Raw genomic sequence first — 13,472 nt, 5'->3', positions numbered from 1 at the left:
ACTCATTAGTCCTGGGGCCCCTGGGACCCATGATGGGGAGGGGCTTATCTGGATGTGCTGCTGTCATGGCAGTGGGGAGGTAGGGGCTAGGCTGGAGCATCTTTATTGGGGGGGCTAGGACAGGGCACATCTGTAGCACCCCAAACTGTTAGGAAGTGAAAATAGTTATATTTGACCAGTTTAATTGTTTTAACCAGATTTTTGTCAGTATCAGTGCGCTTTCAACTAACCTACCCACTGTTCCTCCCCATCCAGCCCATCACTTTTTTCCCCCAAAGGCCAAAGATGCTGTGTCCATGCTAAGTACCTGAGATCAAAGCCTTTCCCTTCCCTGCGAGCTGCTCTGGTGAGCATGGGCTCTGGCTGCCTCTGGCTGCTCCGGCTGGGCTGTTCCAGCCCTTTCCATCAGCTCTAAGCTGGGATAGGGGAAAGAGAAGCGGCCAGTCATGAGAGTAGAGCAGAGCCCACAAGAAATACCTGCATCTAGGAGATCTGCCAAGTAAATCCTCCCAAACAGACACGACTTTTCTGCAAGTTGTGTGAGAACGACCATTTATATTACCCTAAATAGTACAGAATAGGAAGAATAGGCTGAATGTGAATTAGAAATAAAAGACACAAAAGGAAATAACTCAAATCTTTCAGACCAATACAAGAAGATGGAGGCAAAACATGGGGAAAATACAAAGGAGACAATGGCAGAAGGGGAGGTATAGACGCTGAGAGACACACAGAAACAGAGAGATTGACTGAAAGGAAAAAGAAAACAAGAAGGAAGGTAGAGAGACCAAGGACAAGGATGCGTGAAGGGGCTGTGGTGGCCCACTGTGGGAGGGACTCAGATGCGGGATGCAGACATCTTTAGGAACGAGAAGTCCGAAGAGCTTAGGGATGGCCCTTAGACAAAGATGACCTAATGAGGTTAAGGAGTCAAACTGCTTGAGTTCACATCCGGGTTCTGCCACTTCAAGGCTGTGTGACGTTGGGCTAGTTCCATCACCTCTCTGAACCTGTTTCCTCCTCTTTAAAATGGACGTAACATTAGTTGTGTGCGGTTCAAATGAGACAAAGCACACATGGAGCTGAGCACAGTGACTGACACACGGTAAGCTCACGTGTGTAGTAATAACTGTCTGCTGGTGCATTACTACTCGCTGGTGGTGACTGAACAAGTAACCTGTGGCTGAGGGCCTGTCCTCTCGCGGTGTGAGCGCACTGGGCCCTGGATGCTCTCCCAGCTCGCTTCTGGCTCACACTGCAGATTGGCCCTGACAGGTACACGATTTAAACACCAGCACCCTCCAGGCAGGCCACATCAGCTGCTCACCGCCCGGGTGCAGGATGCCTAGGGGCACAGGATGCCAGCCAGAGTTTCCTCTTGGGTCCCTTGGCCTCTAGCCCGCCCACATCCCTGCCCACAGGTGCCCGGCTCATAGGTCTGCAAGCACGCAGCCGGTGCTAGGGTTGAGAAGATCCAGTCAGGCCTGGGGACAAGGCCTTGGGTGCCTGGACCTGGCTGGGCCCTGGCCTGTACAGCCCTCCCTTTCCCAAGGCTGGGCTTGCTCATTCCACCCTCCTACCCTTCCCCTTCCATCAGTAGGTTCTGCCACAAGCCCAGGTCCAGCCTTAGGGCTGGAGGATCTTAGCAGTTCTGGCCTGATGTTTACACCATCATGGTCCCCAGGGCTGCTCTACATGGTCCATGGGACTGATAAGGTAGCGTCTGCTTTGCTTCTTCATCTGCTTTGTTCAAGGCCTTAACTTGCTGGCCTTCCCGATACCCTGGTCTTTCCAGGCTTGGATCTCTGTCCTACTAGTGTCAGACCTCCTCCCCATGGCTAGGGTCCTGTTGCCAGCAGCAGACCACTCCAAGGCTGCCCGCTGCCCCCTGCATCATTCTGCCCACCTGTCAGGATATCTGCTACCCCATCTTGGATGGTGACCACTTGGGCTTCAAGATTGTACCTCTGACCATCACCCCATCTTCCCTGCGCTCCTGCAGCTGGCTCTAACACTCAGTCTCTTTCCCTCACGCACCCTGAGCGTGGCCTCATCCCTGACCTTAACCCTGCCCTGCTGCCTGGTATAGAGGATGCTGCCCTGGAATCCAGCCCCTCTGGGACCTGGCAGCACCTCCACCTTTGCAGTTCCATTGGCCTGAAGACTTGACATTTCCCTAAGCATCAGTTTTCCTTCCAAAGTGGGGGAAAGGCTCTGCCCTTTTTGCCTCCAGGACGGATGGCGGGGGGGACCGTAAGCCTTGGCCTGGGACTCCTGTCCTTTGTACACGTTCCCATGAGCCCCACCCTGGAAGTCGGCTTCCTGTTCTCTCTGCACAGGATAAGGTGGCTGATGCGAACGTGCTCAGCTTTCAGCCCCTCATCAAAGACATGGGTTCTCTTCCAATAGTTCTCCCCAAAACTGGTCTGTGATGGTCTCCATGCCTTCATCTTCCTCCTTTACTTTCGACAGTTTCAGGTCTGTCCCAGCTCCCTGTAGGGTAAGAGGTCCCTGTCCCTCTACACCCCAGGCTCAAGAACCTAGGCACAAAATCAATCAAACTCCACCCGTGTCTGTCCCTCTGCGTGTTCCGCTGTCTCTTTCAGTCTCCCTGGGTGTCTCTTTCTCTGCTTCTCTCTGTGTCTTCCTCTTCTCTCTCCTGCGTCGCTATGTTGTCAAGTATTTCCACCGTCAGCACTTGCCGAATTGAAAGTTCTTCACTTGTGCAGCGAGCCGCGTGGGCAGGCTGGGTAATGTCTGTTTTACCCTCTTGGTAATGAATCCCATCTTCTTCTCTTTGCGGTGATTGTTATTGATTCTGTCTTGTCACCTTGGTTTGTTTTCTGCCAGCTCCTGCCTTCCCTTCATCTTGCTGTGGCCATTTCTCTTCTCTTATCTGTAATTTCCTCTCTTGTTACAGCTGTCTCCCCTCTGGGCTGGCATGGCACTGAGGCCAGGGGTTTTGTATTAACTTGGTGGTGCGGCTCCATCGGCCCTTCCCTGAAGTGGTGGGTTTGGATGGCGGTCGTGAACAGGTCAATAATGATGGTGGTGGGGAGAAGAAAGCTGGAGCCAGACCTTCCACATATTGGTTGTTCTAAAGCAGAGCTTGGACCATGGTGCCTTCTCCAGCTTGAGAACCTCCTATGGTTGCCCTGGACCCACAGACAAAGGATGTGATTTTCAGCTGGGGAGTAAAGTCCTTCGCAAACTTACCCCCATCTGCATTCCCAGCCTCATCACTCAGAACCGCAAACTTTACCCTCCCGACACACCACACTGGCTACTTACTATTCCCTTCCATACCCTAGGCCTGTGATCACACAGGGCAGGGGGCTAACCTAGCAGGCAAAGGAGGGCATTTTGACCAGATCAGGAGAAGGGGAAGACACATGTCTTCTGCCCCCAATGCTGGGGCCCCTGTGGGTGGAGCTCCAGGAGTTTGCCTGGGAGGGGCCTTCATGAAGGCCATCAGGGGCCATCAGGAACCTTCATGAATCTCCTTGTTCTGGTCAGTGGCCCCTGAAGGTGGATGATGGGTGACCAGAAAGCTTATGGGTTTTGTCTGGCGTTGGGAGGACAGGACCCTGGAAGAACTGAATGATCATTTTCTGAGCCTGACCACGCATCACACACCCTCATCATGCCTTGGGCAGAGTGTGATGCGGGATACTCATCCCCTTTCAGCAGATAAGGAAGCCAAGGCTAAAAGTGCAAGGTGATTTGCCAAAAGTCCCACAGCTGGTGAGTGACTCTTGGGATTCAATCCCAGATCTTTCTGACTCTGAGGTCAGTGTTCTTTCCTCATCCCTATTCCCTAGGCTTCCAATCCTTACGCCTAATGCCATCCCTATCCCAAGCATTTTCTCATCCCTGCTTGATGCCCAGATTCCAAGATGGCCCCCATTGATCCCCTTGGAATTAGACTTTGTGTAGATCCTCCCATGTCGGATCAGGGCTAGACCATGACCCTTAGAATGCAGTGGGAGTGACGGCACATGACTTCCCAGACTAGGTCATGACGGCGTCACACCTTCAGTCTCTTGCATGGCTCTCTCTGGGTGAAGCAGTCCCATGTTAGGCAGCCTGGCTGAGAGCCCAGGCGAGAGCAACCAGCTAGCCTGCCATGGGAGAGGACCTCCTTAGAAACGGGGCCCAGCCAAGTCCAGCCTCCAGATGACTGCAGCCTTGTGAGAGGCCCTGAGCCAGCATCACCCAACCAGGCTGCCCCTGAGTACCATACCCCGTGAGAGGTGATTAATGGTCAGTGTCACTTTAAGTCACTGAGTCTTGGAGTGATCTGTTGCACTACAGTAGATAGCAAATATGTCTGTCCGCAGAGCAAAGGGCCCCCAAGCTGAAGGCTGGACAGTCCTCAGTTTCTTCCAGGGTTTATTTCCTGGTGTGGACACGAAGCCAGGGCCCCTCTGCCCAGGAATCCCTTTGTCCAGACTCTTTCCTCTTCTTAAAGAGAGACAGGGACTCATCTCCCCATGAGGTCTCAGAAGAATACGCCAGCCACGGCTCCAGCTCTGGGGTGAGGCAGGATGAAGGTGAAGTCGCCCCTCAGACCTTATCAGAACATGTCTCTTTCCCTCCCTAATGAAGACAAATCCCAGCATCTGAGGAGGACACCAAATGGATACAAATGAACCAGCCGTGTTATCAGATGGATGTGTCTTCCCAAGATCTAGAGCTGATGGCACGTGGATTCCCGCCCCTGCTGACACACAGCCTGCGGTCCCGGGAGGGTCTGACAGAGCCCTGAGTGGCACCGCCCTCATGAGAACTCTGGGACCATGTGAAAGGGGATGTATGCTCTCTGCCTTAGCTTCTGCTCTTTCTAGCTGGAGCCCTAAGGGAGGTCTTGGGGGCACTGTGTCACCCAGCATGACATTAGACTCTAAGGTGCAGAAGGGGCTGGCTCTTGGGCCCACCCCCGGGCAAGTTTTAGGTTTCCACAGACTCTGCCAGGCCAACAAGGCCCCCCGTCACTGCCGTGACTCCCTCTCCTGCAGAGGGCAGATGAAGAAGACTTATTTTAGGTTGGTATGTTACTTTCTTATTTGCAAGGCTGCCTTAGAAAGAAACCATCGGACTGGTTTATTACTTCCTGATTGGTTTATTCCCTTCTTTGTCCCTCTGCCTTTAGGTATTGAAGTGTGTCTATCATGTGAGGGGGTGGGAGCAGGGAGAGCTGGATTCCTAGAGACCCTACCTCAGCCGGCAAGGGGGCAAAGGCTGTTTCTGGTTCCCAGGCTTTTCAGAGTAAGGAGTTGGAAACTCCAGGAGATAAATGGTTCCAACCAGCCTCAGAGCCTCCATCTACTTTTGCCTCAAAGGAGAGCGAAAGCATTGGAAAGCTTGTCCCACTGCCCTTTCCTACCTGTCTGAGTCTATCAAGGATCTCCGTGGACACAGGCAGGCTTCCTTGCCCTGGTGCCCTCCTGCGCTAGTTCCCCGGCTCCATGCTCAGCATCTGTCTCCTTATTTACCCGTCCCGGCTTCTCTGCTTTCCCTGCTGCACCAGAAACATGTAGTTTATCTTCACTCAGGCCTGTCCCTGCGGCTCTCTCTGGATCGTGCTTGCCTCGCTAGCCCTTTGCCCTTCTCAAGAAACACACCATGGCTGGCAGAAGTTCCTTCTTTGATAACATTTTCCTTCACAGCCCTGGAGTCTGCAAAGGGCCCTTACCAACTCTCCTAGGAGAGACATTGGGAGCTGCCCGCCCTGTTTTCCGAGGTGTCTAGGGAAGGGCCCTCATCTCCTGCCACCATTGTGGGGCATTTATGCAAAGTTCTGCCCAATGGCAGGAGGCTGGAGGGGACGAGTGTACAGTCCGGCATTGTGGGTTGAGCATGGCTTGGGCAGCAGGGCAAATCCTGCCTTGGTCACTTCTAACTTTATGTAAGTGCATCTCTATTTCATTCCCTGGAGAGCAAGTTTTATCTACCGCACAGAGAAGTGAGGCAAGGCGTGGAAACAGCCAGCCAATAGTGGTTTTGTGGCAAAGGGTATAGCAGTGGTGACAGTGACGACGAGGTTGTCGCTTAGCTGGTGGGGGCCCTGCCTGCACTGAGAAGCAGAGGGTCTGGGAAGCCAGGAATTCGGCAAAGAAAGAAGCTCGCCTGAGTCGGTCAGGAACAATCAGTAGCACCTTAGCTCTGGATGGAGTTTTAGTCTCTCAGAGCAAACATCATCCCAAGACCTCTAGTTCCAATCCCTCATTTACCAGCAGACAGAATTGAGACCCACAGAGGGCAGTGACCTGCCCGATGTCACCCTGTCACCAGTGGAACCCATGTCCTGACATTCCATTACCACTTAGCCTCAGGCTGAAGCGGGCCATTCCCAGGCAGACAAACCAAGGACCCCCCCTCGGGGACTCCGTCAGTAGGAGCGGGATGAGGAGGCCACCTGACCCAGACTGCCTCCCCAGACTGTGTTCCGGAGGTCACCCCCAGCCCAGAGGCCATTACTCGAAGATGGGCTCGTGTAGGAAGAAACCATCAGCATCTGGTGGATGTCCCTCAGAGGAAAGTCACTGCCAACCTTTTTGCCTCCTTCCTACCTGAGGCAGTGCTGTGCGCAGTTTCCCCAGGAGCCTGGCCCTGTGATGTAAAATCCTCCCCTCTATCCTATAGATGGAGGGGAGAGGAGGTGATGGGAGTGGCCAGGGTGTGGGTGAGTGGAGGAGGGGTCAGAGAAGTGACCTGGGAGGGGAAGGGATGTGCTTCCACCAAGCTGCTCCGGGCGCGGAACCCAGAGAGTCTGAGACGCCATTCCTCAGGCCCCAGGAAGGGGTGTCCCTTCCCCTAAACCACCGCCTGCTTTTCCTCCTGCTTGATGGGCCAGCACCCAGCACCTTTGACTCAGAGGCTCTGAGGCTCCCAGGAAGGAGGTGGGAAGGGACTCCCAGCTGGATCTGGGAACTAGACAGAAACAGAGGGGGGAGAGGGAAGGAGGGAGGAGAGAAGCTGGGGCTGGGGAGAGGTCTTGTCAGCCTCTGACTCTGGCCTGGGGCAGGGAAAGACAGGTGGTTCAGAGGCCCAAATCTGGAGCACTTCCCAAGAAGCCTAGCGGTGGCCCGGTTCCTGAGGAGAACGCTCCCCAGGCCCTGTCACCAACTGGCTCAGCTCTTGGGGTGTGCAGGACAACCCATGGCCTACTTTGCAGACAAGGAGACTGAAGTCCAAGCTGGTTAAATGGCTTGCCCAAGGTCACCTAGATATTCATGTCTTTTCCATGTATTATTACTATTCCCCTCCCATTTCATAAACCGTTTAAGGAGGTTTATAATGAAACGTATGTTTGCAGTAAATCTCTTTGAGTTTATTCCTTCCACAGATATTTGGTGTTCTCTATGTACCTGACATTATTCTAGACTGAAAAGTAGACAAAGAAAGACAGAATCCCTGCTCCCATGGAGCTTACTCTCTGGCATATCGTTATCTTGTGATAAGTGCTCTGAAGGAAATGAGAGAAGTGACAGTAAGGGGAGGGAGGGAGCATTGATTTTAGATAGGATGGTCAGAAAGGTGGCATTTAAGCGGGTGTAAAGGCCTAAGGCAAACTTGAGTTTGGAGTATTCACGGAGAGAAGGCACCAGACGCCTCCAAGGTGAGGAGTTGCAAGCTAATAGGGTGAAGCCACTACGGCATTGTGGAGGAGGGATGATCCCACGGACATATTAGAAGAGGCTTCCTGCCATCTTGAGGAGAACGGACTGGCCAGAGGCAGGACAGGAAGCGGCTTCTGCAGTGATGCGGATGAGAGGTGCTGGTGACTGGACCAGAGATGGCCGTGGAGGTGGAGAGGAAATCAGAAGAGGTGTCAGAGAGAGCGGGGTAATCAGAGTGCTCAGCCTGAGGTCTGACAGTGCTGTTCTACCGCACATGACCCAGAGCCCTAGCTGCCTGGCATGGAGTGGTGAGGTTTGGGAGAGAAACAAGATGGCAGCCTTGGGGGCCGGATCCCTACAGAGAAAGGGCTGGACAGAGGATGAGAGGAGAACTCTGACAACTGCAGCCGTGGTGTGGGGACCAAGGTTAGGCATGAAATCCTGCTAGAGAGAAGCCATTAGATGGAGCCAACCAGCTTGGGGCACCCTGTGGGTGCTCCTTCAGAGATCAGGGCTTTGACTCTCCTGTTGATGAAGAAAAATAACTCAATTTTGCATTACAGGAAGGACTAAAGAAGCACGGTATAAAGCAAGGAAGACATACAGACATCACCTCCACGCCCACACCTGTGACAGACATCACTAATCAATGGTGCCAGCCTTCTGCTGAACTCAGACTCAGCTTCATCGTCTTTCTCAACACAGCCCTCCAAGCAGCTACTCCCAATCCACCTGTGAAGCACAGGCTTCACAACCTCCTCATCATTCCCAGTGCAGAGGAATGAGCACCAAGTTTGGAGTCCAGGACACTCGGGGCTTAGTTTTGCTTTCTTCTGTAGACAATGTATTTAGCCTCTTGGAGTCTCACTTTCCCATCTGTTAAAGTGAATTATTATTCCTATGTCACGTATTTGCCGTGAGGACTGAGTGAGGTAATGAATGAAAGAACTTAGCCTAGTGCCTGCTACGGGTAGGCATCAACAAATGCTTTTTAAGAATAGCCCCCTTTGCCTGACCCACGCTTCTACTCCCAAATGTGCGCACGGGCACACACACACACTTACGTACACATGCACACACTCACACACAAGTCGTAAGAGGATAGAAAAATTTATCCTAACAGCTGGCTCTGGAATTGACGTTAGGGAGGGAGCCCTCTTTTGTTCAGGAAATTACCTTGATAAGTCACTAAGGATATGGATTAACAGAAGTCAAGGAAACAAAAAGGTCGCCGAACGGCTCTGCATTAAAATTGAGATGAAATTCATGAGCAGCGGGAAGCAGAAGAGCCCAGCGGCATGGTGTGGGCGCTACACAGCATCTCGGCGGAGTGGGCAACGCAATTTTAAAGAAAAAGTATGTCAAATATCCAACATGAAGCTGTTTGCACTTCTGAGATATAAAACCTCTCTGTCTTAAAAAGAGCCCACACCACATGATTCCATTTATATAAAACTCTAGGAAACGCAATCTAATCCACAGTGACAGGAAGCAGATGAGTGGTTGACCAGGGAGGAGGAACCTTTGGGGGAGGGGGCGAACTTGTTCAGTATCTTCATTGTGGTGATGTTTAAAAATTTACCAGATTGAACACTTTAAATATGTGCAGTTTAAAAAGTCATTTATATCAATTTGATCCAGATTTGTTGTTTTTTCATGCTTTAGATGTGCCAATTTTCCCCACCTTTCAACAGGTAATGACCCCCTCCCCAAAACATTTTTTTCTGTCTCCCCACACCTCAGTGAAGTCTGACACAGATGTGAAGGCCTTGTGTGAGCGGTCTGGGGGTAGTATTTGAAGGAGGGAATTGAATCCCACATCTAAATTGAGACTGCCGGACTGGGATGGCTCGTGTGGGTCTGAGTGAATTCAGCAGAAGCACGAGCTCATAGCCAAGGGGCTCATGAGAATCAAGCTCACTCCTCTCCCTGGAAGTTCTTAGAAGTCTTGGGAGACAGCACTGAATTTCCATGTGTGATGGGGTTTCAGGCCAGTGTCATAAATCTTAAGGTGCGGGGAGGTCCCAGTTGGCACTTGTGTTCCTTGCACAGACAGAAGCCCAGACGGGCACCCAAAGAGCGCCCCCTTCCAGCCACACTTCCTTACATTGCACCTCTTGGGGCCCTGAGCTACACTGGAGGAAGAGGAGCTGCTCCTTGCTGAATTGCATTTCTCTAGAAAGACACTTATCCAACATGGGAAAGATCAGAGCAAAGAAGGGAGGTTGGCCCCTCAGCAAACCCAGCAGTGCCGAGCCTCCTCTGTTCTTTCCCTGGGATCCTCCGGAGAGTCCATCCTAATCAGCCTCATAACACTCACTCCAGCAGCACCCCCCCTGAGCCGGCACAATGGCCATTGGAACACGAGGTCAATTTGCTACCGGGGACACTGCCCTTTAGATCCCTCAGCTCTGCAAGGTGCCCTGCTCCAGAGAGACAAGAGCTTCTCCAGCCCTCTTCCCCCCCTCCCCCCGCCACACCTCCCCACCCCATCCTGGAGCATCACAGCAGAAACCAAACCAGCGGCTCCTTCCGAGGGGATAATCAAAGTGCAGCGTCTCTGGACAGGACCCGGCTCTGTGGAGCAAGTCTTTAATTTCAAGCTGGCTAGACTGGGAGCGTGTGCCGTGGGCTCTCTGATAGGCAAGACGAATGGATGGCCAGGGAGTCAAGCTGGCGAGCCGGAGCAGGTGGAGGGTGGAAGGAGCAAGATGGGGGGGCAGGAAGCTTCCCATGTGGGCAAAAGGGGGCTCCCTGCTCTGGAGATCTGTTTGCTCTCTGCAAACCCCAGCTGCTGGCATCTCCCCCGACAGCCCAGAGGCATGTCTACAGCCTCAGATGCAGCCCCTGCCCATCCCCCCACCATACAAGGAGCCGGAAGAAACCCTGAAGGGCAAGCCTCCTGCCCAGGGTCACAAAGCACCCCGAGGGTGGGTGGAGACTGGATCCTAAATACAGACCTGGGTGGAGTTTCACTCCCCCCCCACCCCCCACCCCCACCACCCCGGGCTCCTGAGCCCAAATGGCAGGGCTGCTCTGGGAACAAGGCCTCACTGACATCAAGAAACTGAGACTTTACAGAAAACTTTCATGTGCTTGGAAGCAGGTGTCACTGGGACTCTTGTCATCATTCTGGCATCAAGAGAAAATATGCCCATAGAGGTTAGGAATCCTGCTCAAGGTCACAAAACAAGTCAGTGATGAAACCAAGAATATTGTATAGCAGGTCTGGTGTTCACGAATGATACATCTCAAGACCTTGGTGAGGACTCCATTTCTCAAAAAAAAACAACCCACAGAACTCATTGGATAACACCAGTGCCACACTGGGCTGCAGCAACTGGGCAGACAGCGAGGCCCTGGCCAGCTCAGCGACTCTGTGGGTCAAATCCAGGCCTCAGCAGAAGGACAGATTATTTCCCAGCTGGGCCTTCAAAGAGCTGAAATCACAAACAGCACCCCAGCAAACCACAGCCTTCTTCACAGCTCTCTAGGCTCCTGGCCCAGTGCTCCAGCCATTGGCTGCTGCCATGTTGTGTCGCGTTGGGGACCAGGAGGGTATTTATGGGCGGACAAACAAGACCAGGATGGGGAGGCAGCTGCCAGGAGAACAGCTCCAACCTGAGCCCAGAAATGTTCTGCCTTCTTCTTTTCCTGTTGCCTCACCTGCCAATACTGGACCTGAGCATTGTACACCAGAAACCAAGAACCTGGACACTGGCTTCTTTGGGGAACTCCACTTCTCCAGGTTCACGGGTACTCTGCACTCCTATCCCATGTTGCTTGAGCTTCCTTGGCCTTCTATGATCTAACGGTACCTGGCCTGGTGTCTGGCCCTTAGTGGCTGCTCAGGGTTTGCTGAATAAATGAAGTTTTGATATGTGTGTGAATCAGGCTGCCTACAGCCTGCCCCTCTTGAAGCCTAGTTCTGCCCTTGGCTCTGTGGGGCAAATACTGTCTATAACAAGGCATGGGCCCCAGCCAACGGGTGGGAATCTAGTAGGGTGCTATGGGCTGAATTGTGTCCCCCCTAAAATCCATATGTTGAAGCTCTAACCCCCAATATAATAGTATTAGGTGGTGGGGAGCTTTGGGAGGTGATTAGGTTTAGATAAGGTCATGAGGGTGGGGCCTTCACAATGGGATTAGTGCCCTTATAAGAAGAGAGCATCTCTCTCTCTCTCTCTCTCTCTCCCTCTCTCTCTCTCTCTGCCATGTAAGGACACAGAAAGAAGGTGTCAGTCTGCAAACCAGCAAGAGGTTCTCACCAAAAACTAAATCAGCCAGTACCTAGGTCTTGGATTTCCTGCCTCCAGAACTGTTAGAAACTAATGTCTGTTGTTTAAGCCACCCAGTCTAGAGCACTTTGTTATAGCAGCCTCAGCAGACAACGACATTGGGGAAATGAGATCCCTCCCCACAAATTCCTCCTGACACAGTCCAGAGCCATATCAACAGGGCCTTAACCTTGACTGTGCGCAGAACCATGACTGCTGAGGTAAAAATGTGTGGGGCTGGGAGCCCAGAATCTGGGTTCTAGACCCAATCCTTCTGTTTATCAGCTCCATGACCTCAGGCAAGGGATGGAATCAGAGTATGTCAGGGATGACATCCACAAGACCTCAGTTTCCCCATCTGTGAAATGGAGGGAGATGGGAGCCCGCCTCTTTCTCAGGGATCCTGTGAGTGGGGCTCCTGGGGGATGATGGGAATGAACATGTCTGGAAAGCACGGCAGGCACCCTGTGGGAATGTGCCAGAAGGTGGGGTTGGGTTGGCATCAACAGCAGAGCTGGAGGGGCTCCTCACTGTGACGGTAGAGCTGGCCCCGACAGTGCCCAGGGTCTGCCACCCCCACCTGCCCACAGTCCTTGGAACTAAGAATCCACTCATTGTCTGAGCATGGCTGGGCCTGTCCACTTGCTCTCTCGGACAGCTCTGGGGAGCCTGTCTTGTCTCCTGGCTCCATCAGAAACCTCTGCAGGGCAGCTGCGGGTCCATCTTGTTTCCCCCCACAAGCTGAGCATGTAGGGACTTGATCAACCCCTGCTCTCTGACGTGACCCAGCTGTGCCCCATTTGGGGAGGTGGCTGACCTTTGCTGTAGGAAAGCCTTGAAGACGGCCCCAGGGCATTGGCCCTCCTCTCAGGGGCAGTAAGAGCAATCGAAGAGGGCCTGGTGTGGATCCTCAGTTTCCTTGCCGAGCCTGCCGCCCTTTGCTGTCACCTGAGCCATCGGGCCAGCGCTATACTCCCTAGCCCACCCGCACTGCACTGCAGGACACTCCACCCTGAGTCCTGGCTGAGCAGAAGAAGTGATGACTTCAACACTTAGTGACGTGCAGCTGCTGAGGGCTGTGCAGGATCCCCTCCGGCCCGCCGCCAAAGGAACCCAGCTGCCCTTTCTCCTGTGCCCATGCACCACAGTGCCCCGGGAATGGAGGTAGGGTGTGAGCTGGCCCCGCTCCTGCCTCTTGCCTCCTTCCCCAGTCTTTAATATTCATGAGGACTCCTAGCAGGGGAGCTAAAACTGTTCTGCTCCTAAATCTAGCTGCTTTATGGAAGCCTAATTAAATTCTTTGGTGGAAGGGGAAAAAAGTGACCTTCAAAACTGCCAAAGCTATTCGGAGTGGCTCATCCCAGAAACCTTTCCCCTTCCCTCCCCTCCCTCCGTGTTGGCCTTTCTTCTGGTGAAGAAACTCTCCCCCTCCCCCCCAGGCTAAGGGTCCAGGGGATGCTCCAGGGGTGGGTGCCCGATGGCATGACTGCTTCCAGTCCAAGAAACACAGTGATGGCATCTCTTCTGGCGACCAGATGACCTCGGTCCTTGCTGGAAACTGTGATCTCAGCCA

This window comes from Lagenorhynchus albirostris, chromosome 9 (genome assembly GCF_949774975.1).
Source record: "Lagenorhynchus albirostris chromosome 9, mLagAlb1.1, whole genome shotgun sequence".
Classification (NCBI taxonomy): Eukaryota; Metazoa; Chordata; class Mammalia; order Artiodactyla; family Delphinidae; genus Lagenorhynchus; species Lagenorhynchus albirostris.
This window is presented reverse-complemented; position numbering follows the sequence as displayed.